The sequence below is a fragment of the Calonectris borealis genome, chromosome 5, assembly GCF_964195595.1.
Source record: "Calonectris borealis chromosome 5, bCalBor7.hap1.2, whole genome shotgun sequence".
In the NCBI taxonomy this organism is placed as follows: domain Eukaryota; kingdom Metazoa; phylum Chordata; class Aves; order Procellariiformes; family Procellariidae; genus Calonectris; species Calonectris borealis.
The window spans coordinates 36,744,197-36,770,196 of NC_134316.1; positions in this window are offsets into that span (position 1 = coordinate 36,744,197).

Here is a 26,000-nt window from a genome sequence, read left to right on the forward strand (position 1 = left end):
CCCCTGGATGAACACCAGCTCGTCCTGGGAAACAATAATTACAAACCATCATGGGAGATGCAGCTTCACAGGCAATTCTGGCCCAACAGAGAAAATGGGGAGATGAACCCTTAAACCTTGACGAGAATTGTCCCATCTGATGTAAATGTTGCATTTCTAGATGAATAATGACCAACTGGTCATCACGTAATCTGAATTCTGGGATGGTTTTGCAACTCTTTAAAGTATTTAAAGACCTTAAAACCCTTTTCTTCTAGTCTTGAAATAAGTCAGGCTTAGTATGTTAGCTGGTGTGAAGATGCACCACACCTCCAAGGACAGTGAAAGTTCCAGGAGGCAGAACAACAAAAAATTTAAAAAGCAAGTAAAAATAACCAACTGTAGAAGGCAAGAAGTTGCCTACAGCAGCCTAAGATCAGCTAAGGACTGCTGCAGCTGTTTCTTCTTCCCACATACAGAAGTTTTAGCTAAAAAACAAGTACACCGGGAAAGAGTTTTGAAAGTGCAAAAGTCGCAGAAGAGCAATTAGTGGTAACCTAATGACCACAAAGAAGGCAGCTTGCAGGGAACAAGCTGAATTTCCAGGTTCCTGCAAGTCAGAAATTTGGGTAGGACCTACTAGGAGCTTTTCAGAACTTAAACCTGGGTTACCTGAAATAACTGTGTCTATGCGCTTTCTTCTGAAATCACAGGACTCACTAGCCTCCCGAGAGGATTCCTTCAGGCTTCAATGACTAAAAGATTTGCACTATTGCAATTGAAAGGTAAAGCAGGGCCTTTGACTTATTACAAAAATGTAGCTGTTTTTCAAATGTTAGTTGATTGTATTTGCATGCTGAAAAGTTCAGAGCAAAAACATGTTAAAGTGATACTTACTTATTGTTATAGCCAACATATCTACTTACTGATAATAAATAGTAGGAGGAATAATAATCCCCTACCCACATTTTTTGTTTCACTTTCTCCAGATTCCAATGTTTTATTTTTATGTTTTGGTCTAAGGAGGGGGTTCAGGGGACTTTTTCCCTTCTGTATCTCAGCCTCAAAAAATAAGGGTGAAAGGAAGAGCAGAAAAATGCTGGAATTGCTGATGGCTTCTGTGGTGAGACAGTGTTTGCATTCCCAGAAATTCCAACGCCACCTTAAAGAACTGCAACTCTTCAGGCAAGCCTTCCCTCAAAAGTGCACCAAAATAGACCATGCATTTTAAAAAATGTAAAGGGATCATCATATGCCTTTCAAAATACTGAAGTAAGTGTCCATGAATTAATCTGATAGGGGACATGTGAGAAAAAGGTACCCGATTTCTGCAGATTTTTTTTAATGCCAAATAAACAAAAAATTTTTTTTTTCCTATTTCAATAAACATCTGCAGGGATGTTTTCCTTTGTGGAAAGAGGGATTATCTAAAACAAAACATTTTTTCAGAAAAAGATACTTTAATTTTCCTACGAAAATGAGTCTTTTTTCCTTAGAAAGCCTTTTATCTTTCTTTTTACCAAATGTTATACAGAAACGAATTCAAAGAAGCTTGACTTGAATTTCAGATTACATACAGTAAATACACAGGATTTCCAGATATAGGCAGCGAGGTACCTGTAAAGTTCTGCTAATGCAAACTTTTGGCAGATAATGATGGATGATACATCAACTTCTTTTAGCACCGCTAAATTGACTTTGTCAATCTTCAGCACCTTTGCCAATGTCTTTGTACACAATCTTGGAGGATGTGTTGTTTCAGTGGCATTACCACAGCTTTTAAGGTTCATCTCCAATTATTCTACATCACTACTCTCTATAGAAATGCAGCCTTTTTCCATTTATCAATGGCTACTATTAGAAGGCACTGATGACAGCAGTAGTATTACTCTCTACATTATTATCCTCTATATTTTTTTCTTCCTGAGAGATTACTTACTGTCATTTATTTTCATTGTCTATGAACGGCAGCTATACAGTATCAAATATTTCCTTGGCTTTTAAGAGCATCTACCTCCTGGAGAACCAGAGTAAATTCTATTTATAGATGGATTTATTTTTAGAGATAGCTATAATAATAATAAGCAATCCCTGACACCTGGTACCATCAATGGAGGAATTTTGGCCCTCTATTACTTACCTAATGGATGAAGCATGAGATGAATAAAACCTTACCAGTTACTTGCCACTGACTTATTTAATATACTTTTGTTTAATTCCTTGAATTCTACTTAATATTTGTGATACTCCAATATTTTCCTTCAATTACTTATATTTCTGCTATGTTTAAACTTTAGTCAAATTTTTACTTGTTTCATATTTTATTTCTTTCATTTTAATAACAGTACTGCAGAAAACTGATTCCCACTACCATTAGCAGTTAGAATCTCCATTTGTGTCTTCATAGTATATTTGGTCTTAATTTCTCAGCAATCTCTTTAGGTTTTATTGCTTTCTTTTGCTAACAAAAAAAAAAAATCTTGAAAATGCTCTCATTCGAAGCGGTACTTGAGATCTGCTCTGTAGAATATATAAAAACACAGGAGCAAACTTCATAAAAGAGGTCTGTCTCTTCAGTCTGCTCTAACTGTACATCCTCTCCACTTCAGATCAAATCTAGGTGAACTACACTTCCAAGAGTTCTTTCATATTCTACATGTCATATATCATTTTCCAAAGAACCATAAAGCAGTTAGGTCTCTGACAACAGGTTTCACCTACAAAACATGAATCTGCTTCTGAAGGCAGCTGTATGGGATTGCAGCAGCCTAAGTGTATTTGCTCAGTTTGTAAATTTGTTGCCCTGGCTAGCGACAGGTGTCATCATTCATCGGAGCAAAGATACATTTATTTGTGGTGATATAAAAGAAAATCTTTCACTTCTACAAACAGATTCTCAAATCTGTTTTGGAGAGAAGCAGTTTAAATAACTTTTTAAAGTTTCTACCCCTTGTTTCAGAAGTGAAAATACTGACTTCACAACAATTCCAAAGCCTTCAAAAGATAAGGAGCACTTGATCCAAGCTGATCTTTAGCAAAAATGAAGGAAATGTGCCTAGAAATATCAAGGGCCAAGAAACATTAGCATCATCTTTTTTGTGTAGGAACTAAATCTGGCTCCAGTTCCTACCCCCCTCAGAATTTTGAACAGTGAGTGGCATTGGTCCACTAATGTGTGGCTTAATTAGAAAGACATGCAAAATACCACTAGTGACTTCCTGGAGGAAGACAGCTATAAAAGCTGTGTAAATCAAATTAAAGAGAAGTAAGACCCGAGTGTTAGCAAGTCTGCATGAATGGCCTACAATCTCAGCTGCGGTTTTTGAAGAGCAGGAAAAGGTTGTTCCACAAGCCATGCTTGTATCTCCTATGTTCTGAACAGACTCAAGAGCTGGGCAACCCCTGGATATACAATAGCCTGAGCACCACTTTGCTTCACAACAGCGTTCATATCGAATCATTTGCTTCTTTCTTGCTGTACGCCACACACATGCCTCTTTCTCTCCATCTCCTAGTGAGAACAACTAGGTAATCAGAGAGGCAAGATAATGATACAGTCTGGTTCTCCACAGCAGTATCATGTTTCTTTGAGCACAGCAGCATATAAAGAAGGGACTGGCAAAGAAGTTGACGCAGGTAAGTTTTTTGCAAGTTGGCAAACAAGAGTTGAACATCCCCAAAGCCCTAGATGGGTAGGTTCATGTTCTGCAACGTTCATCCATCTACTCTGATGTAGCAGATGCTGGTTAACATAGCAGAGCAATCTGAAAAATTTTTTTTTTTGTTTTCCAAGACTCAATGTAAAACTTATTCTTGCTTCTCCCAAGACATCATCACATTTCCTGAATATTATTTTGAGTTTAGATTCAATCAAATTTAAATGTATGAGAAATAAAAAGCCATCTTTTTTTTTCCCTTTCAAAGTTTTACACATTTTCCACGTAAAAACATAAGCAGACATGATTCTGTTTAAAAAGAAAAAAAGAAAGGAGGAAAAAAAAAAAGTGTTACAAATCTTTACCAAAACTCGGTTTGGAGTTTTTAATTATACCAAAACCAGGTTAAATGTCAGCTACTTTCAAATTTTGTATGTGATTGCTCAAGAAGGTCTTTCCTTTGTTGTTTGGTATCAGGCATGAGAAAAGCAATCTTACTCTTTATGCAAAACACCATTCCAGTTGTCTAATTGAAGAAGCCATCTGAGTATTTTACCAGAGAGCAAAGTACCCCAGTCTTCTCCCCTTATCAACAACCTTCTGGTTTGAAAGCCCAAGAATTTTTCTGAAACAGTTGAGGATTTGCTTGGACTTATAAGTGAAAAACAAATGACACTTGTCCAGTGCTGCCCTGATATAATTGTGGTTGGATTTTTACTTTCACAATCTGGTTGCACTTAGTATTATTCTTCCTCTTTCCAAATTTACGTTTATGGAACTAATCTATTTCCAATAAGATCATTCACTGAAGCCCCAAACAAGAATCCTGCAGGCTGGAACTTTCAGTGTTGTTTAAACTAGAGCCATGTTGTATATTATTAATCTCAAAAACCACAGCTTTTCATCAAGTGCAAGAAGTTGGAAAAACATGTTGAAAAAGCATTCTGCAAATCAAGTTTACTGACAATTCAAAATTTCTGTTAGCCAAAAAGTTTTTTCAGTCTTTTCTAGGTACGCTGATAATGTTACAGGAATTTAACATGTGGCTGCTGGCTATGACAATGTACATTTAGAACGTACATTTTGAAATTCTACAGCTTATGGAGACAGCTTCATATTGTTGCACATTAACCAGATCCACAGGTGTGCTAGTACTAGGTATAGGGCAAATCAAAAAGCCGTGTCACAAACTGCACTTAGCACATGGCTTTGACCAGTTTGCCTTCTGCCAACAAATCCATTTTCTCTCCGACTACTTCTGACATTCCAGTCCTCTGAGCAATTCTAAACAACCATTGTTTTCCAAACATCAGCATGCCACAAAAATGCTTTCTACTTTCCCCCTAAATAGAGAATTTCTCTCAGAAAACAACCCTGGCCTGATGTCGACACTGAGCAATATTTAGTCTTGCAGATCAAGAGATCTATGATGCTATTTTGTGATAGCAGAAACCGGAGGTTTAGATTATGGGAAAAAAAATCAAGTCATTGGATGTCAAAGAAATTATGATTTTTTTTTTTAATAGAAAAGGGTTTTTTTGTGGGTTTTTATTTTAGTTAACTCATTTATCAATCAGGTTTTTGCTTTGCTTCTATGGGTCCTTAGGCTTGGACATCCATTTCCAGAACACAGATAGTCTAAGAAGGAGGTTTGGGGGTTTTTTAAATGGGTGAATGCTCTAGTGCCTTGTCAAAGATGAAACTGGAGAATTTTGCAAGAGTCCTTGATTTTACTTAAGTTCTCCCTAATTATGTATAGTGAAAGCATGCCTTTTCTGACTCATTGCTCTGAAATGAGTTATTGCTTTCAGCAAAGCACAGTGTTTTCTTTATTTTGATACTCCTCATTTTGCAAAAAATATACTTTGTAATTGTTTATTTTGCTTTGTATAGTATTAATATTCTTTATAACGTCCAGAAGCCTTTCTCCCTATCTGTACTCAGAGTCCCTTAGACCACTAGAGTGATACAAAGGCATTCAAGTGTAAATGACAATAAGGCCCTGGTTTTCGAATCTGAGGAGAAGAAAACCGAGTTTTCTATTAGAGTTCAGTTCCATTAGAAAATGATGACAATGACTTCAAATGAAAACAAATTCTGTTTGATTTCACTGGGGCCGTTTTTCATCCAGGAGTTGCAGCCCATTAGAAAACAAACCTTATTAACAATGGTTTAAATGACAAGCCTTTTCCACAATCTGAATTAACAGAGGATGTGGCAACCACTCAAGAGGTTTTGTCTACTAAAATATTTAAGCAGTTTGCAGTTCCTTGCTTAATACCCTGTGGTTCTAAACCTAGTTCTAGCCTAACTCAGTCTTGTTGAAAACACTACTGTCATCTAATTTAGGTATATATAGAGAAAGATACATAGTAAATGTGTTTATCCAGCTGGAGAATAAAATAGACGTATAGCCCAACACATTTTTAAAGAATCTGTAATTCAGGTATAAATCTGGGAATTCAGTGTAGAAAAGAAATGTCATAATTAGGAAATTCATGTCTGCCAGTTTTATTACACCTGTAAATGTAAAAGCAGACACTGTGGCATAAAAAAAGAGGAACTAGGGTAAATGAATATATTTTAAAGCATTTGAAAAAGACCTGGATACTGAAAGACGTCTACGACATAACAACATGAGAAAAAGAGAAAGATTAAGGACCATGAGAAATGAACAAACAGGTTTTGCCAAGCAGGTATGGCACAATCTTAGGTAAAACAATTAGTGAGGGAGCAGCAAATACCTTGTAGGATGGCTACTCGTATACTAACAGGGCTAGAAACATTCAAAAAAATTTAGGGAATCAGTTAGAGTCTTTTCGTTCCAAATTGACAAAAACATACACAGGTTTGGAGTCCTGGACTGGACGATAGCTCAACGTCAGGAATTTGGCAACAATAAATTCCCTAGGCAAAATAGCCTAAGGTAAAGCAAAGTGCTTCTAATTAAATACTTTACCCTGAAAGACATATACAGAACTCGGCAATGTTAAACCTTCAGTCTGCTTAGTCTAATCAAAATTGGCAAATAATAGTGTGAACATAATAAGAATTATCGAACCTTATGGCCAGGCTAACATTTATGTCTTCCAAAGTGTCAAGAATAAAAAATAATAATAATTTCAATAACAGCACAAAGAGGTAACTTTCTTTCAAAATATACCATTGATCCAAGCAAACGTAGTAAAAAGGGCTGTGATTTATTAGAAATGTGCACTGATGGCAGAATGCCCTTCAAAAATGGTTAGTTCAGCACAGCAGAGTGTAAGGATATTCATTGGTCCACAAAGAGGAAAAGTAAACATAAAATACTATAAAAATGTCATGAGACACACTGCATAGGAGGTAGTGCAATGGGAAGAGGAGGAGGAAGGTAAGCTAGGAGGAATGTGCTTAATACACAGAAATTAAAACAATGAGAAATTTTTGCTCACAATTCTTACAAAGGTCACTCTGAAAAGCAAACTGAACATCAGTCAAATTCAAATATAAAAACAAAAAATCAAAATTAGAAAGATAAACATGTAATACAGACTGCAACCCAGGGGATAGGTTGACTCCTCTTTAATTGTTGCAGGATAAGCACTAAGACCTCCAGTTTCAGGGCTCAATAAAGTACAGACTTCAATTGGCTTTAGAGAAGGCCCAAAGAGCCTGATTTTTCAGAGTTGAGGAGTTATCGTCCCAACTAAAATCAGGAGCAGGACAGGTCTAAGTCCTTCCTAATAAAATCCTGTCTTTTTCACATATAGTGACTGGTTAGAAGGGGTGAAAGAGATACCACTCTGTAAAGTAATTAGATGTTTTAAATATTAAAAATGATAAAACAGATAGTCTAATAAAAATATTATTAAAGATAAGCCCTTCTGTGGTATTAGTGTACGAAAACAAACATGCATTTAAGAGCAAAGTACCCTCAAGAGATTTAAAGAATATCAATACAAAATAATGGATTAGACCCTGAAGATCCTACTCAGTTTGTCCTGAGGGGAAACTTCGAACAAATTTAATTAGAAAGTCTTTAAAATCCAACAGGGAGTTTAACTAATAAGATTAAATCCTGGCATTAGAGTGAAGAAGTATTTTGACAAAGTTTTCATTTCAGAACAAGATGGAGTCCAAAAAGTGGAAACAGAAAAGATTCTCTATTTTTTAAAGGTTGCTTTTCATAGCTTTTTATTTGGTCCTCTGTAGTAAGGACATATAGTCACCTACATTTTACAGATGAAAAACTGAGGCATATGGAGGGAAAAAAAAGACAGTTGTTTAACACTATTTAGATATTAAAAAAAGCAGCCTGGCATATAAATAATATTAAAATCTGGCTCTGCATGACTTGCTGTCAAATGGTTGTGAATATTGCAAGCACAGGACCATGCTTGCTTCCATGGCCTCATCTCTGAGAAGAAGAAAGGAGAAGCAAGGGATAGTGACAGATGGAGATAAAAAGCAGATCTTAGCCTTTCTTTGATTTTTTTGCAAGCAGGTGCAACATGGAACACCTGGGGTGCTCCTGCTCTCCTTTTTTACACATCAGTGTAGAAGATATCCTGATGACTCCGGTGCTGGATTGTTAGACAAATAATCACTAGGGTAGTCAAGCCAAGACATGAATAGTTGTGCTGCAAAAAAATCACACATTAATGCACTTGAAATCCACCTAATACTGGTAAAACTTCTGAGAACATCCCTTTGTTCTTCAGCAAAACAAGTGGCTTTAAAATTTCCACTGAATTTGTTTAGTAAGGGTTTCAACATTTTCTGATGTTCAGCACTTTTTGGACATGAGCCAGCAAGGCGCCCTTGCAGCAAAGGCGGCCAACAGCCTCCTGGGCTGCACTAAGAACAGCATCTCCAGCAGGCTGAAGGAGGTGATCCGTCCCTTCTAATCAGCACTGGTGAGACCGCATCAGGAGTGCTGAGTCCAGTATAAGAGGGACACGGAGCGAGTCCAACAAAGGGCCACAAAGACCATTAAGAAATTGGAGCGTCTCCCATATAGCGTCTCTCATACAAGGAGTGATTGAGAGTGCTCGGACTGTTCAGCCTGGAAAAGAGCAGACTTAGGAGGGAATCCTATCAATGTATACAAATACTTGATGGTGGGAGTAAAGATGACAGAGCCACAGTGAAAGCAATGGCCACAAACTGAAGTCTCCATCCTTGAAGATATTAGAACTAAATGGACACAACCCTGAGCAACCTGCCGTAGTTGACCTTGATTTGAGCAGGAGGGGTTAGACTAGATCTCCAAAGGTCCCTTCCAAACTCAGCTGTTTTATGATTATTCAGGGAAAACAGCAGCAGGGAGGCAGCCAGATCGCTATAAACATATAAATGTCTTGGCCAGTTTCTTCACTGAAAATTATTATCCGACATGAAATTAGTACTTAATCTCTAATTTACACCCCAAACCAGGCTAACTAGTCCAAGTTTAAAGCACCACTCTGTTTGGGGAAGAGGACTGTTCCCCTGTGAATGGGAGCTGGGGAAAGGGGAAACCTAGATAAAAGCCAATCAGGAAAGATGCACGTATTTCTTTCCTGCAGATATGACTCAATTTAACTACTGATGTAAGCTAGGTAAGAGAAGTCATACTGCAAAATTTCACTTGAGGTACACTGCATGATGGTATTACTGCTGACAAACTGTTCTAATGCGATCTTACAACCTGACCAGCTAATACCCTTTGCTCCCAAATGACCAGCTTATTCCTGTTAGATGCAGCATTATACCCATGAGTGAGCCGTTGCATAAGGACAAAGCTAATGCTAGAGGAAATCTTTGGGTCATAACCACGGTCAACTCCACAGTGAGAGCGCCGCTGGATAAAAAAAAGCTTATATTGATGCTGAGGTTGTAATTTCATTATATGAGGGCTGGATGTAGCAATTCTGTCTTAAGAACATTTTGGTCTTAAGAGCATTCCCACACCACAGCCTGCAACAATTGATGTAACTTTTTGTGGGTCAGCCCTATAAACTGTTTGGAGAACATACCCAGCTAAAGAAAACTGTCAAAAACTAGGTTAAGCTAATACTAGAGCTGGATTCTCTGCGTTGCACACACTAGTTTCAGTCAGAAGCTAACAAAGTCACCACTGGTACACACCAAAAGTTTTGCAGATATAAAGAGGTATTATACTCTTTTACATGAATGTTTTTGTGACACTGAAAATGTTGTCTAGTGCCCTAAGGTTTAATTATGCACTTCCACTTTCTTTTTTTTTTCCACCCATCATTAAGATATTGTCCCCCTTTTTTTTTCCTCCCTGCTGTGCACGGGTCCCATGGGAAAAATTCAATAGAACTGAACAGAAAACAACAGAATTTTGTAAATATTTGGTCGCATCTTGTCAAATTTAAGAATCATATAGTTATATAGTACTTATAAATGGTGTAGGAGATAACTACTGAAGACATTTGAAATACTCAATAATGGATATGTACAAATAGAGACCTCGTTAGCCTTTAGAATTACTGAAGCTAACTCATTGCTGCAGCTGATTGTATGTGAACTATTTACCCCAAAATATGAAAAGCTCTGGAGCTCAAGATAGCAAGGGGTATTGAAAGAAAAATTAAAAGGAGACCTTAAGTGAAAAGCAAAGCTTTACCTTTCAAGTCAAAGTTAATTCTGGCTGCCTGGTGATATACTTGTGTACTTCTAACCAGCATGAATTGAATAAAGTTGCTCCGATTCAATGATCCTTATCTTGGCATTACTTAGCTTTTGTTAGTTTTGGTCAGACCCCATAATGTTTTTTAAATTTTTAGAGTTTATTTTTGTTTAAAGAAAAAGCAAACTGATGGTTTTTTGTCTAGACAATATAGTCTTTAACTAAAAGCTTCTGCTGAAATAACAGTAGCTGCTGGGGATACATCCTGAAATTGGCTTTCTGTATAGATTCTTACATTTGTCTTTTTGCTAGAAGCAACATAAAGGAAACAAAGATAACACAGATTTATGTATCAATTCCCAAGATGTTTAAGCAGGGCATTCTCTTACCTACTGCACAGAGCTGAAGCAACTGAGCTCAGTTCACCAGGAAGAGTTGCCAAGTGAAAAAAAGCTCCGTGCAATTTTCTAAATAAAAAAATCAAAGCCACATAGCTAGTTTCAGTAGTTTGCAGAACTACTAGGATGCTGCAGCCTGGTGTGCTTGAAAGTGTTTTTGTGGGGAGATTGCATTGATTTAATCTCAGATTTGATACGATTTGAGGGTTAAGAAGATTGTTGGCTCTGAGAAATAAACACACTTAATACCGCCTACTAAGTACAGCTTCACTTTCACAGGACTGCCTGGTTTTGCAGCATGAAGGCTCTGAGCAGAACCTTGACGTTTCCGGTGCTGCTCTTTGAGTGGCAGCTTTGAAAAACTTGTAGCTACCTCAACAGGGGCTCCAACCTGGCCAGGGACAAGCTAGTGAAGATTATATGATCATGGAAGTATGGTCCAAAGCAATGTACTGCAAGAACTGTATTAACACAGGTTTAGGAATTTTAAGTCCATGAAGGCTCACATCCAGCCACATAGGGTTTTTATGTATGGCATGCTCTATTTTCAACTCTGCAAATTCATGGACCCTTCTTATGAAAAGGTTTAGGGTAGAATATATTTTCCTGTTTTTATCAAAACCTCATTGTTTAATGAAAATAAACTTAGAATACTTGGGATGGAATATCAGAGCACTATCTGACAGAAAAACTAGGTGGTTACATGAGGGAAAAGAACCAATACCCAAAGGATTCTTGTATAAAAGGCAAGCAAAAAGAACTACCATGAAGCAAAATGCAAGAAGGATGTACATAAATAAAGCACAAGGGTCTTTTTAACAATATACCCCATTCAAGAATTTTTCATTTTCTGAGCTATATCTATTTCTGTTCAAGACAGTCAAAGACTCCCCTTACTTCGGTAAGAGTTGGATTAGGCTCTTAATCAGGAGCTCAGAGCCACATTAAAAATACCAGTGTGAGTTGGTTTAAAAAAAGTATTTTTTATTGTGAAATATTCCTTTGGACTTACAAAAGGAAAATGCTTTGTATTTTTTTCTTCTAAAAGAATAGGCCCCAGACATTTGGAAAGTATCTTCTCTGAGTCACAGGCACAGGAGTCTGCGAAGTACCCCTTTTTGCAATCAAAGACACTCACCCTTCCAGTGTTACATGCACATCAGTACATCAGATGCACTATTTTGGTTGTTTCACAGGCACTCTTGGACACGGTCTTGGCAAACTTTGCAAATCATGTCTCAGCCTGACCCCACACTTCAACCTCACAAAGCTGGAGCTTCTAATCGTTCCCATGTCACTGAGCAGGGATCTCAGCACAGAGACTCAAACACATCAAAGAATCCTTTGACTGCTGAGTTATGAGGAGACTCCCTTCTCCTGAGCGAAGTGTCCAGGGAGAGAGACAACATATTTGCTGTGTTAGCTTCAGAAGTCACACACTGTTTGCAGAAGGGGTTATCTTGTGTCCACACTCTCTGATCTAAGCTAATGCTTGTTTACAGAGACTGTAAAGCAGGAGAGCAGGAATGTTTCACAGTATTACTTGTGGTCTCCTCTATAAAGGGGTCTTTGAGACAACCTTTTTGAGTGCGGGGGGAGAAGTCACCTGTAACAGCCACATCAGGAGATGCCTATTTCCAGGAAAAAGTCTAACTCCTTTTGCAGGGTCTGAGCGATCATTTGGATGTATATTTTTCTTTCAATGCTTTCATAGAAAGAGAAAAATAAACCATGAATAGTAGTATAGCTCAGTTCAATCATTTTTACAGCTGGTGAACCCAATACCCGAAATCAAATACTCCAAACCATGGCTCCCAACTAATTTTTTTGTTTGCTACTACTCACTTTAGGTGGTGTCTGGAATTTTTTGGCCCATGTTTTCAAAGAAAAACGATCCTCCAAAAATCTTGAATAAGAAAATGGTGATACTTAAGTCAAATGCTCCTGGCATAAATGACTTCTTGACCACAAAAAATAGAACCCTCTGCATTGTAATTTTCAGTTCCTACTTCTCTAAAATGTTTTAAATTACTCCTGCCAAAAGCTAAGTTATATTTAGTCGCATGGATGCAGTTATGTTGATTCTTGTTAAATTCTAATGAACAAAGCAAACTCCTAAAGCATAAGACTGCTCAGGCTCCCTTGGAGAGAACCTTTGGATCACTCTGAATTGTATACAAAAATACATGAGTTCCTCAGATATTTATTATTTTATTATTGTTAGCGACCCTGCTCAACACAGGAATTAGAAAAATCTGTAAAAAAAAAAAAAGAAATCAGTATCAATAACAGCTAGTCAAGAATATTAGAGCAGATCTCCACTACACTAATCAGTAACAAATATTTTTGGAGTGGGGAGAAAGAATTTTTGTGACTCTAGGCTACTTTCAGTTTCTGAGGTGTCTTCTGAGCATCCAGCAAATCTGCGATAGGCACAGCCCATTCAGTTTGTCAGCTGGAAAAGATAACAAGGAAATGCTGCTTGTCTTGATTTATCAGTGATCCTTTTACCCTGAAGTGCAGCCAGGAATACAGGCCCAGTCATGTACTGGATGCATTAGGGCATGATAGAGCTCTCATGTATATGTTTGCTTATCTTGCAACTGTATAAATCACACTTGACAGCCCTCAAAACTGAGGAAAGACTACCATTTTTGCAGGCACATGTGTTTGAATCAGGGCTTGGGGCTATCCTATTCATAAAATGTCCATCGACACCATTTTGTCCTGCAATTCTCTATGTCTGATCACAGTGGTTCTGTGTGCACACTATGCTTCTCATACTATACTCTATAATTCAATCAGGCATAAACTTATAAAAAGAGTAGGGGGTCTCAGTACTATTTTAGCAATAGTATTATTAGCTGCTAACTGCTGTTTGGCTATCTGTTGCAATTATTGATATGGAAACAAGTGCTTTTTACTTTTAGTTCTCCATGTCTGTGAAGATTGGGAAAGCACCCTTGCTTATAAAAAATATTTCTCTGAGAAAATAATACTACTGAACTATCCCGATGCTATTGTACCATTTCCAGAAACACAGGGGAACCGTTTTTTTTTTAAGTGGTAGGGAAAGACTGCTTTAAATTTGATTTTACTTATAATAATTTTACAAAGAAGTTATGAAAACATTTCAATAAAATCCCTCTAAAAACCATTATCAGGAGCTTCTACAGTGTCCTCTTTCAAGGACTACGCAGGCACCATGCCTGCTTTGGGTATAACGTACTTTCAAGTCACTGAAAGGCTGAGGATACAGCCACATCCAAGAACACTTAATACACTATGTGATCTCTTGATGCTTGAAGCAATGCTTTTGTGACAGCTCCAACTCTGAGAACTGCAGACCACTCAGAGCAGTGAGGTGTATGCCAGTATTTACAAACAACGGCTGATGCATATGGAAACTGCCATCTCTGAAGAGAGAGGGCTGAAGAGCTCCTCAGCAACTCCATCTCTGAAGCTGCAGTCCCTGACTGCTATTGATCTCAGGGCCTCTGCAGGGCTGTACACATTCAGTTCATGGTTTTAATCAAACCTTGTCCACAGACAGTGCTAAAATTAAACATGGTACTCAATTTTTCATCAGAACAGAATGACTTTAGATCCTAGCATTTGGGAGGAAGAGAAAGAGAGAGAAGACAACAAAAGCACTGTTAAGATTTTCCCTTGGCAGTGTCCTTCGACTTTAATTCTGCTATTAACATTTTGTAACAGTTATTTGGAAAGCCAGCTAGTATGATGTGGAGTAAGTTTAGTAAAGTCAGTGAAGCTGTACCAGTTTACACCAATAACTCCAAATTTTATCATCTCTGGAGAATTTTTTCATTTGTTCCCTGACATCAGATGTAATTTAACATGATAATTTCTTGATATACATTCACCTTCACACACATTCTTTTGTTTTGCAATTTTTTTTTCCCCACTATTGTCAGTGTTCAACTATATTTACATATTCCTCTACCTGTCTTATCACTTTAGAATCTGAAGAGCTTCTGTCCTGGTGGTTCATGGTGCCCATGGCCTGAGTTTCAACCTATGGCTAGACTTTCTTTTACTGTAGCTTTTGGCTCTCTCTAAACACTAATCCTCCTCCTAATCTGAGTTATGCCAGGGGCCCCATGAGTCCCCAAAGCTAAGGGCTGCTTGGAGAAGAATTTTAGTAGAAGTAAACTTCTTTTAAGAGATTGAGGAAAATACTCCAGTAACTGATGTCAAGATGGGAGAAAGTATAGAAACATTAGGCATCAGGTTGCCACAAGATTCAAGACCATCATTCTACAACGAGCTGCAGCTGGTTTTAGCAGTCTTTGCAACTCTGCTCCACATATGAATCACTTCCTTGACATGAGTATGGACATCTAGATTACTTCACCTATTGGTTTTCTGGGTGCAAATCAACCTCTCCTGTACTCTCCTATTCCTCAAGATTATTTTAACCTGCATCAGTTTGACAATCTTGTGCTCCACACATATGTACAAAGAGCTAAGCAAGCATAGTGGAGAGGTAACACAGACTGGGAACAGCTTAGGTTAAGCCATGCAGCTGAACTTGTGACAGAGAGTTTGGCGAAGTGGGTGGAAATTACATTAGACATATATTCAACAACAAATTTCTTCATTGCTTTAAAGGTTCACCGGGGTGGGAGGGGAAGGAAAAAAAAGTCCCATGTATACCTTAACCATTAACAGGTAATCCTGGTACAGCTAAAATTTCAGCACACAATGAAAAAAAATAGGCAAATGCCTAAATTTGTGCTCTCCAGAAACAATTTATCATTCTTGAACTATGATTTACGCACAGATTTGGGATCTGGAGTGGAAAGTTCATAGGATATTCTTAATTCTAGCATGCTTTGTGATGCCTTTCTTTCATCAACGGAACCCATGTCAGACTGAATGAAACATTCTTACTAAATATTAATAATAAACTAACAAACCCCATTAACTAGCACCCTGTCCACCAGGCCTGCCCTCCATTCAAATAGCAATCTTTAAACTAGGAAGATATTTAGCTCTTGTTTTCTCAAGCACAGAGTGGAATCCTGTATAAAGCAATGTTGAAGACCAAGGTGACTTGGATAGTTCCAAAAACCATAATTAACAAAGGAAATAAAAAGTTTGTTCTTTTAAGAGGAAAGTCATGTTTTCCATCTGTAGGATAAAAAATAAGCCCAACGTATCCTTTAGAAAAGTAATTCCTGAAAAACCATTGTACAATATCAGAAGGCATTTAATCCTGCCTTGGATATGACCAATTGGGTCACAGATGCATTTGATTTTTAGGGAAAAAACAGAATCCTACTTAATATGATTCCAGGAAGAACATGTCTGATGCCATTTCCATCACTGAAGATCAGTGATCTATATTTAGCTTATAGTTCCCTTGCATTTTTCCAGTATCCTACTCATTAAAGATTTAATGTCATTCTAAGTGCAGGAGGACTTACACTGGTAAGCAAGTATCATTTTATGTACAGTGTAACATTTCAAAAAGATTATGTATTTGTTAACAGTTCTGGAACATTTATCCTAACCTTTCACTCTTCTTTTATGCAATAGTATTCTTGCCTTTTCTACATGAAGAAGCAAAGTGATCCATTTCCATGATACATAAAGTAGTTCTGAGATGGGGGTGTCTAAGGCTTAAATAATATGATAATTAAATCAAGTTTTTGCTGGGTCCACACACAGCTTCTCAGTTAGGGCTTCTTCTCCCAACATTACATTTCCATTCCTGCAAAGCTTTTAAGCATGAGACCTGAAGAGATGTATTAACTCCAAAGAGATGTCTGTATGTCTAATGCTTTGTCCTTTTCTGTCAATGCAATTTCTTTAACATAACCAATTCTTATTTCTCATTTTCTTTCAACCTCACTTAGTTTCTATTTCTCACTTGCTAAAATTTCCATAAGAAGGCCTAGACCATGGCTCAGCATTTTTAAATTTTTCTGCTCATTTGACTCATAGCCTAATAAGAATTGGAAAAGTACTCCAAATTCACCCAAGTAATTGGTTTTCTACTGAAAACACTGGTGCTTAGCATAAGCAAAACCTCAAATAAATTGTAAATATGATTTAAATATACTAGGAGACCAAGCTACACCTCTGCAATTCATCCTGAATTCATCTTGACAAGACACAGTCAAAATATACAATATTGACAGTGAGTTCAGGTGTATTTTATACAATTTCAAAAATATTTGGCCCTCACAATCACTTGAAAAAATTCTTGTACTGCATTTCTTTGGATTTTTCCAAAACTTTTGCAGTTTTCTTTCTTAAAAAAAAAACAAAAACAAAACCAAACCAACATTTAACAGCATTTCCATTGTAAATATTTTCTCTGTTTTTACAAAATACTTCCGTTAAATATTTCCTACTCAAAAGCAAATGAGTGCTAGATTCTGCAATATTTACTAAAGGTGAATTTCAATTCATATCTTCAATCAGTCTTTAGATCTCATAGGACCTATGTCTAGATTTGGTCTCAAGTTCTTCCCAAGACACATAAGCAACTGAAATACCTATTGAGCCAATTTTGCCTATCCATATTTACAAAGCAAGATGAAAAGTCTGAGGGAGTTATACCACAACAGAAGCCTTGCAAAATTATGCTTGCAAGATTATAGCCTAGCAAACCTAAACATGTAAGGAAGGTATTTTCTGCCACGCAGCTGCTTCCTGACATTTCTTAAAGTCAGTAACACAAGTTGTAGACGAGCATTCCCATAGAGGTCATGTAAGAAGCAAAAGTTTCAAAACACAAAGTAGTGCTTGCACAGTCTTCATCTTGACAAATGTGGGGGCACATTTAGTCCCACATAGATGATTGTGTTGAAACCTGAAAAATCTTTTGTTCTTAAATCCATCATTTTGCTCAGAAGTTTTATTTTACACTACGTAAGACCTACTTTTATTTAGAGACACGGCGTAAAACAGTGCCTTGGGTTCAATAAGCAAGCTCTACAAAAATAATTAATGAACAGTTATAGAAAAGTGTAGCTGTAACTGATGACGCTGTAAAATCAGTAACAATGTTTTTCATGATCATACATTGTAATGAGTTGAAGATAATGTTAAATAAAGACAGCCACATGAGCCACTAACTGTATTCAAAAACAATGGGGAAAAGGTCATTTGTCAAATACAAAAGCCAAAATGACAGAAAAATAGTTCCCATTTCTAAGAGTACTACAAGCACAGAATGGTTTTAAAGTAAAGGAATGGAGAATAGTCTAAAGATGGAATCTGAATATTTTAAAACATTACATGAAGGAGAAGGTGGACAGCGACAAATGTACTGACCACCATTTGTAAGAAGCATTGAAATGAACAGATGTTTTCAGAAGTTTATAGAGTGGTTATTAGAAACGCCTTAATGTATTCTGAAGCCATTGTACACGGATTTAAAGACCTGTTTAAACCTGCATTATTCATGTTCTCCTTGTTCAGCTCAACAGTCACCTTGGATTGTACGAAAATCCCCATGAGTAAAGTATTTCAAAAAGTTTCCATTGTTTGCAAGCAGTTAGTTATTAGCATTTCCTAAACCTAGAAAATTGTTAGAAAGTTCAACAGGTCCAGCTTTCTTTAGAGATCTCTTTAAAATGTTTTGGATTTTTTTTTTTTTTTTTTGCCTTTATCAGTGATTCAAGCAAAGCCTTTCTCACTGTGTTTCAGCCATTCATCATATTTATTTGCATTTTTATGACAAATCAGCTCTTAAAGGAAAGGTCTCGAATTCCTTATTTTTTAAATAAATGACACATTTCTTCAGAAGGTTTAAGTGAAACAGCAGTATTCAGAGATTTATCGTTTACATAATGAATTCTAGATTACTAATGTCTATTCTATTTTTCAAATTTTTAAAATATTTTCCATACAGACTTGCCCAAATTCTCTGGGGGAAAAAAAAAAAAAGGTTGTCTCTCTCCTGTTGGATTCTGTAGTACAGGGCATTCCTGGAAAGGAGGAAACTGGAGTAAAGCAAAAAAACATTTAGTTCTCCTTCGTTCAAGAGACTAAATTGGAAAGGAAAATTTGAGCTGCTCCTTAAATTTCCCAAACCAATTTGTTCATACTGTCTTTGTACTTTGTAGTAATTTATACTGTCTTTTGGAATATCTTTTTCCTTACCCCATTTCACAATTGGTACAGGTAGATGATCATAAATTATTCTCTTACTATGACTATTGCATGCTTAGGGTTAGCTCACTCTATCTCAAGAAGGAGCCAGATGTCTTTAATCAGCTTTTTTTAGCCTTTTATTTACAGCTCTTTGAAAATGTCTTAAATTTTTTCACTCTTTTACAGTGTGATACTATGTATTCTGAAACCGTGGTTTAGGGATTTTATCAAATCCAGATTAAAAGTCATCTGTAGTATTGCTGAGATCAGAAATGGAAAAGGAAAGTCTTAATTAAATTTATAAATTCATAATGTGTATGTATTTTGCAAGGCATCACAAGACCTCTGTGTAAATTACACTTTTGCCTCCTTTTTACTATCAGTATCTTCCTTTTTCAGTTCTTTGTTAGTGCTGTTTTTCATCTTGAGATGATCAATAATAGGTTCTCAGAAAGGAGAACTGAAGACTCGGAGGCCTTTACACAAGTCATGGGAACCTACTGCTGCTATGGAGCCAAAGGTCCATTAATTCAACGACCAAATTTTGAGTCGCATTCTTCAGCACACAGGGATTAGACCTACAGAAAAACTTCACTTTGCTTTACTTCTTGGGCACACACTCCTTTTTTCCTCTGCAGTATCTGGTCCAAATGTCCTGTATTTTACCCTGAGTAGCTGAGGGCGAAGCACTCCAGAGAGTCTAGCTGATAGCAAAAAGAGTTTCTCAGAAATAGCCTTGGTTTTATGCTGGAGAGCAGCCAGGAACTGCTTCTCTTGCATGTGTCTCTAAAGGGCAACATTCATTCTGTAACGTTGAAGCACAGTTAAATCACAAATGCTATTAAACCTTCTAAAGAAACATGTTAACATACAGTTTTAAAAAAAAAAGTATGTAGTAAAGCCATTTTTCCACAAAACTATGGAAAAGCAAGCCTCCATAAGCTACCACACTCTTAGTATGACAAGCCATTGCTAACCTCCTACTGGGCTAGGTCCTTTTCAGTGCCAGTGCAGTCTATGTTCTTGCCCATGAAGTTTGTCAAGAATGCCAGCTGACATGTCAGTACTCAATATTGTAGACTGTGGTGCTTGAAGGCTGGACAGAGAGTATCAGCTTAATCATTTCAAGCTGAATTCAGAAGGTCATTTCAGCCACTCAGTCTGAAGTCAACATTTCCCGCACGCCAGAAAAATAAATGGAGCACACTGTAAGGAACACTTCCAGAATCTTAAAGGTGGCATTCATGGACAAAGGTGTGTTGAACAATTGGGGATCCCAAGTCAAAAGCCTTTCCATATCTTCTGCATTGTGCAATGATTGTTTAAAATACATTAGTTCAAAGCATAACACGTGTAGATGGTTCAGAAGGGAGTACCCATACTGCTATTTAATCTATGCTGATAGCTGCTTGAAATAGTTCAAACTGATCTCAGAGAAAGGGGGTTTTGCAGTTTTTGTTCAAAGTACAGAATGTACTGGGTAGATCATCAAGTTCTGGTGTGTAACCCACTCTCCACACAACCCTTAGCCAAAAATAGGGAATGGCTTACAGAGGCATGAGGTTTCTGAATGACAGCATTGCTGAAATATGCATACCCTTTTTTACATCACAAAAAAGCCCAACTAAAACATATCATATTAGATCAAGTCAAGCAAGGTCACAGCAGCAGCAAAATACTCAGTTATTAGCTTACATTTAGTATGAAAAACCAACTTATTCCAAGCCAAGTCTCTTATGAAAACTGAGCCTGCAAGACTTTGTATGTATACTTTTATATGAATATACTATAGCTCTTTTGCTCTTAAATCAAAGTTTACTGTTACAGTAAATTTAAGCCTTCTAACAGCACTTAAGCAAGCTCACTTATTCACTAAAACAAAGCTGTTGCAGCGTGAAAGACAATTTATAGGGACAAGGATTCACCCAGCATTACACAGGGCAGCCACAGGAGTAGCAATGAAACTCCTCACTTTATGACTCTGGAGTTTATCCTCTGTTCTCCAGAGTTCTGGTAAGCTCCACATGACATCATGTAGCACTGCCGAAATCAAGAAAACTCTAAGTAGAGGGAAGGGGCCCTGCTAACTTGTGAACTCCAGCTATGAACACAGAGTCATTCTGAGAATGGGACATTCACAGGGACAACTGGATCCTCAAACAACTGGGATATCACAGCTGGCATATAGTGGGATTTTCCCCTAGCCCAGATTTTCACAGTATGTCTGTCATTGGATTATCACAGTTCTTTCTAGTGTAGAAGTGTTGATTTTGGCAAAATGAGATAAAGGAGAGCAAATACAGCAAAACAGAAATGAGCTGGACCTGGATGTAGATGTGACATGCGGAAAAAAAGTGGGTGTGGGGAAGTGTGAGGTAGTGACATCTTTAGAATCAAGCATTTGGGTTTCCAAGGAAGCTGACTCCAGGCTTTAGAGGAATCTTCCCTAGAGTGCAAGTGTGCTTGATGAGCCAGGGTTGATGGTTGCTCTACTTTGAGCAGGATCAGAAAGCTGGTCGAAGTTCCACAGTTAGGCTTTATGATATGCCATCACGTGCATGATCCACATGAAGAGACTCAAGACAGGCTTGTTCACAGGCTGACAAAGATGACGGATTATTCAATTCCCACAAATTCCCTACTGCTGGTCAGTTAAGAATGCAAGACATGCACCATATCAGTATGATGCCCTTACTGTTAAAAAGTTACAAGCAAAGGACAGATCACTTGTGTAGATCCCACAGATTGAGAGAAAGGAGAAGTGAAATCTTTCTGGAGTGCCCCAAAACTATTTCTGGCAATAGGAGAATGCTGAAATGAGTAGAGCTGTCTATTTATTGTCATGTACATACTTACAGAACATCGGCATCTGTAAGCTACGTATTGGGTAACAATAGATCTCACGCCCAGCCCTCCTCTTACTACATCCACTGTAGAGGGGAAAAGAGCACAGCATCTCAAATTTTATGAGCTTTATCATCAGTCAATTTGTTGGTCAAAACCAAGCAATGAAGAAGCAAGGACCTAAACAGCCATTAAACCAAAGAAAAATTTAAAAAAAAAAAAAAAAAAAGGAACAATTGATGCCCTGCATCAGTAGAGAATAAGAAGGAAGAAACATAATTCAACATAAACAATGAACTGGTTAAACATACTCTCATCTTCTATTCTCCTTATAGTAATACCTTTTGGGCTTCCCAATACAGAAAAGATATTGATAAACCACAACGAGTTCAGCAGAGGGCCACCAGGATGGTTGGGGGCTGGGGTACTTCCCCAGTGAGGAGAGGCTGAGGGAACCAGGCTTGTTCAGCCTGCACAAGAGGTGGTTTTGGGGGAACCTAACAGCAGCCTGCCAGTGCCTGGAGGGGGGGAGCCAGGTATCAAGAAGACAGAGCCTGTCTCTGCATAGTGGTACATGGAGGGAGGACAAGAGACAAGAAGCATCATTTGAAACAAGAGAGGTCCAGACTGGATATAAGGAAGATCTTCTTCATCATGAGGACAGTGGAGCAGATCGCCCAGAGAGATTGTGTCATCTCCAGCCTCAGATGTTTTCAAGACGAGAATGGATAAAGCCCTGAGCTACTTGGTTACTGACCTCATAGTTGACCCTGCTCTGAGCAAGAGATTGGACTAGAGATTTCCTGAGATCCTTTCCAACCTGAATTTTCCTCCACATCCTTACAACACAAGGCTGCATTATTGCACATTTTCAATTTACTGTATATGACTAACATTGAACATCTATACACAACACAGCTACCCATACTGTAGAAGCAAATAATAAGGTGATTATGTTTACACAAATATCTAAAAATAGTAAGTATTCTTACATTATTCAAATATTCTATATTACTGTTACATTTTTATAATATCTAATCCCCCCCCAAATAATTATTTTATAAGGACTATTTTTTCTGACCTCTTTCTACATCTACGCAGTAGCTACCTCTTAGATTGCTACTCAATCTAGATTCAAATGTTCCCTCTAACAACTAGTCTTCCAAAAGACTGAAACTTCTTTCCACAAAAAAAGACAAAACAGTCTCCATTCTGTTTTGGGGTTTGTTTGTTTGGGGTTTTTTTCTCAGCGTTTGCTGTTTCTCCCAAGCTATACCCCCAGGTTTCTCACTGCCCTATGCTGTGCCTACCAAAATGCTGTTGAGCACATGGATGGAACTTGGGCTGCAAAAAAGTGAAATTGAGTCAAATTTCCATTTTGACCTATGACAGCAGCTGGTTTGAGATATTAATGTAGGAAAAGCAAACCAAAGTAGGTAAGCAGAAGAGGAGACTTTTTTTCTCTCCCATTAGCTTCCCTTCACATCAGAACCTCCCTTCTCAGATCTCTTCTGAATAAATACGTTAATTAGTAAGATATTTACCCTCAGCAACAGATAACCAGCAAATGGTAGCGAAAAGAGAGACTGGCCAAAGCTTCAGCTTTAGATGGGGGATTCAAAATTCCCTCAAGACAAAAGGAGAAAGGGCGAATTATCATCTAGCCCACTCACCTGACTCCCACACTGGACTGCGACTTCCTTCAGTGCATTTCCTCCCATCCACCCACACACAGAGCAGTTTTGGTTTGACCCTCTGTTTGAGGAGCATTCTTTATATATGAAAAAGACATAAAATTTACTTGCAATCCAGGTCCAGATTCCAATCTCACTGACAAAAAAAAAGGAGGGAAAAAAAGGGGAGAAAAAAAAAAAAAGTAGTTGCTGGTTGAGATTCATGTCTCTAAAAATAAGCAGGATGTAGACAGATTAAATTCCTTTTGCAGAGTGGGATGCATACAAGAAACCACAGGTTTAAAGATAATAATTTGATAGGAAGGTTAATTGGCCAGTTTCTAGAAGGAAAGTATAAAAAAAAGCTCTAGGTTTGTCTTCTTTTTTTTTATTTCAGATCACTTGTCAGGGCTTCTTTTCCCTGAAATTCTTCAAAACACAGCAAGTGGCCAGATGCTACAAAACAGATTAAGCAGGTAGATGCTATGCATGCAGCACGGCTGTTAATTTTGCAAGGCACAGACAAGGGAGAGGGCTTATCAACTCCATTATTGTAATCATTTCCATTTAATGTCAGGGGCATAATGTGACCTTGACTATAAAAGCAAAGTTATCAGCCTAAATGAAGGAGAAACACCAGCTAAGGCCTCGGTCAGGTTGTACTGATTTACATTTCTAGAAAATTAGGCCAATGGTATCCAGTTATGAAGTTGCTGTAGGATTTGCCAAAATCATATCCACCTTACAGAAGTTGAAGAACATTTGGTCCTGCAAACACTGTCAAAATGGGACCAGTTAGACTGGAAATGAGCACAGCTGGGCTTTTAATACATGGCCTGGAACAAATCAGTTAACATCTATGCCAGGTACAATTTGTAGAGTAGGAACAAAAATAGCAATCTACCTGATATGGATTGTTGTAATCCATATTAAATCCATTGTAAAGTCATCTGAGATCTCTAACACCAAGGAAAGCCAAAAGACTACTGAAATGCTTGGCTTTATATCCACTGGAGCTGGCTGCTGCTGTTACTTAAAAATGCTGGAGTTCCTCTTAGATTGATTATTTGAGGAGCATTCTTTATAGCACTGAGCCACTCCAAAAACTCACTGCATACTACAAAGTACTGAGTAAACAGAAGCCAAGGATCATTTATTTGATGAATGCTCTGACATCTGATTAAATGCAATATAAATTGCATCTACATTAAGCTGTTTCCTTTCACCTCTTCTTTTGTATGAAGATTTATAAGTAATGTTCTTACTTTCTTAGTTAGTGAGTTACAGTACAGACAGAGATAGTTGGAGGAGATTGTCCCATGGTGTAAGCAGGCATAGGTGTAAGAAGGCAATGAAATAATGACAACTTATATCCTCTGGCTATGTGGCCATCTTGAGTCACAAGCACAATTCTTAAGCTATTTAAATTGGACAATGTTTTCAGACTGCAATTATCTTCATTTGACAGCACTAGTACCCTGTCTAGCTACAAGAGTCCCCGTACCTTCTGCACAAATACTATTCAAAATTTATATTCATTTATATCAACAATTTTGGCAAACTGTTTTTATTGGGTAGTAAGATGATCAAGTTTGAAAGACACTTATTCTGTGATGTTTAATTCCTTTCAAGAGATGAATGCAATTTCATAACTAAAAGAAACACCATTTAAATAATCTGCCAAACACCAATTTAATGGAGTTTTGTTAAAAGACTCAGATCTTCAATGCAATCAGGGAGATTTCGTATTTACCCAAAAAGGGGAAAAAACCTGAGGACAACATGGGAACAGAAAGACTTAAACGTGATGCAGTAGGCTTGTTTGTTACCTGAGAATCTAAAAGTTTGGAAAACAATAGAAAAGATCATACCAATTGTGACAATGATTGCCTTGAATACTTCAGCTGTGCTTCGTGATAGTACTGCAAGTATTTAAAATGAAATTTAAAAAACAACCAAAAAAACCCCAAACAAAAATAAAACAAAAAAAAAACCCTAGTCTTCTAATCTAGAAGAGAAGGAGAGGAGCTTCTTCCACAGATTTACAGTGGTATTTGCTCTTTATAGGATCTGTATGATGTGACAGTGTTCAGAGGTATCCAGTTCCGAAACACTTCTGCTAATGTACCATTTTAATACCTATTGAAGGAAAACTGAAAGTGATGGGAAAACTGAAAGATATGGAAAGGAATTAAAGATTTGTGTTTTCCCATATGTTAGTCATTTATGGAGGATTCTTATAAAAATATATATTCTTAATAATTGCTGTAGAGCGTGAAAACAACACAAAAGGAGCTGGAAGGCTAGGAATACAATAAAGTAGTAAGGCTAGTAGATGTGAAAGAAATTAATCTTAGCAAACCAGAAGTTGAAAGGTTATTGGGGCGGGGTGGAGAAGGGGAGGGAAGTTGAGGATATGATGGAAAAACAAAGTCTGGTGGCCAGAATTAAAGGTGACCTTCAGGATGTTTATGGGACACTCCTCCCAGCTACAGGATGCAGCGCAACAGAAAGCGTGAAGAGCATTGTACTAGAAAACAGTTTATTGCATCAACTGACTTATTTTCCAGTATACTGTAACTAAGCCACACAAGAAATGACAGACACATCTACTGCATTTCTGGCTGCTATTGTACTGCACCAGCAACACGTTCAGTATTGCCCAAATATGTACCTGGCATATGCCAGGTGTTGGTTTTGT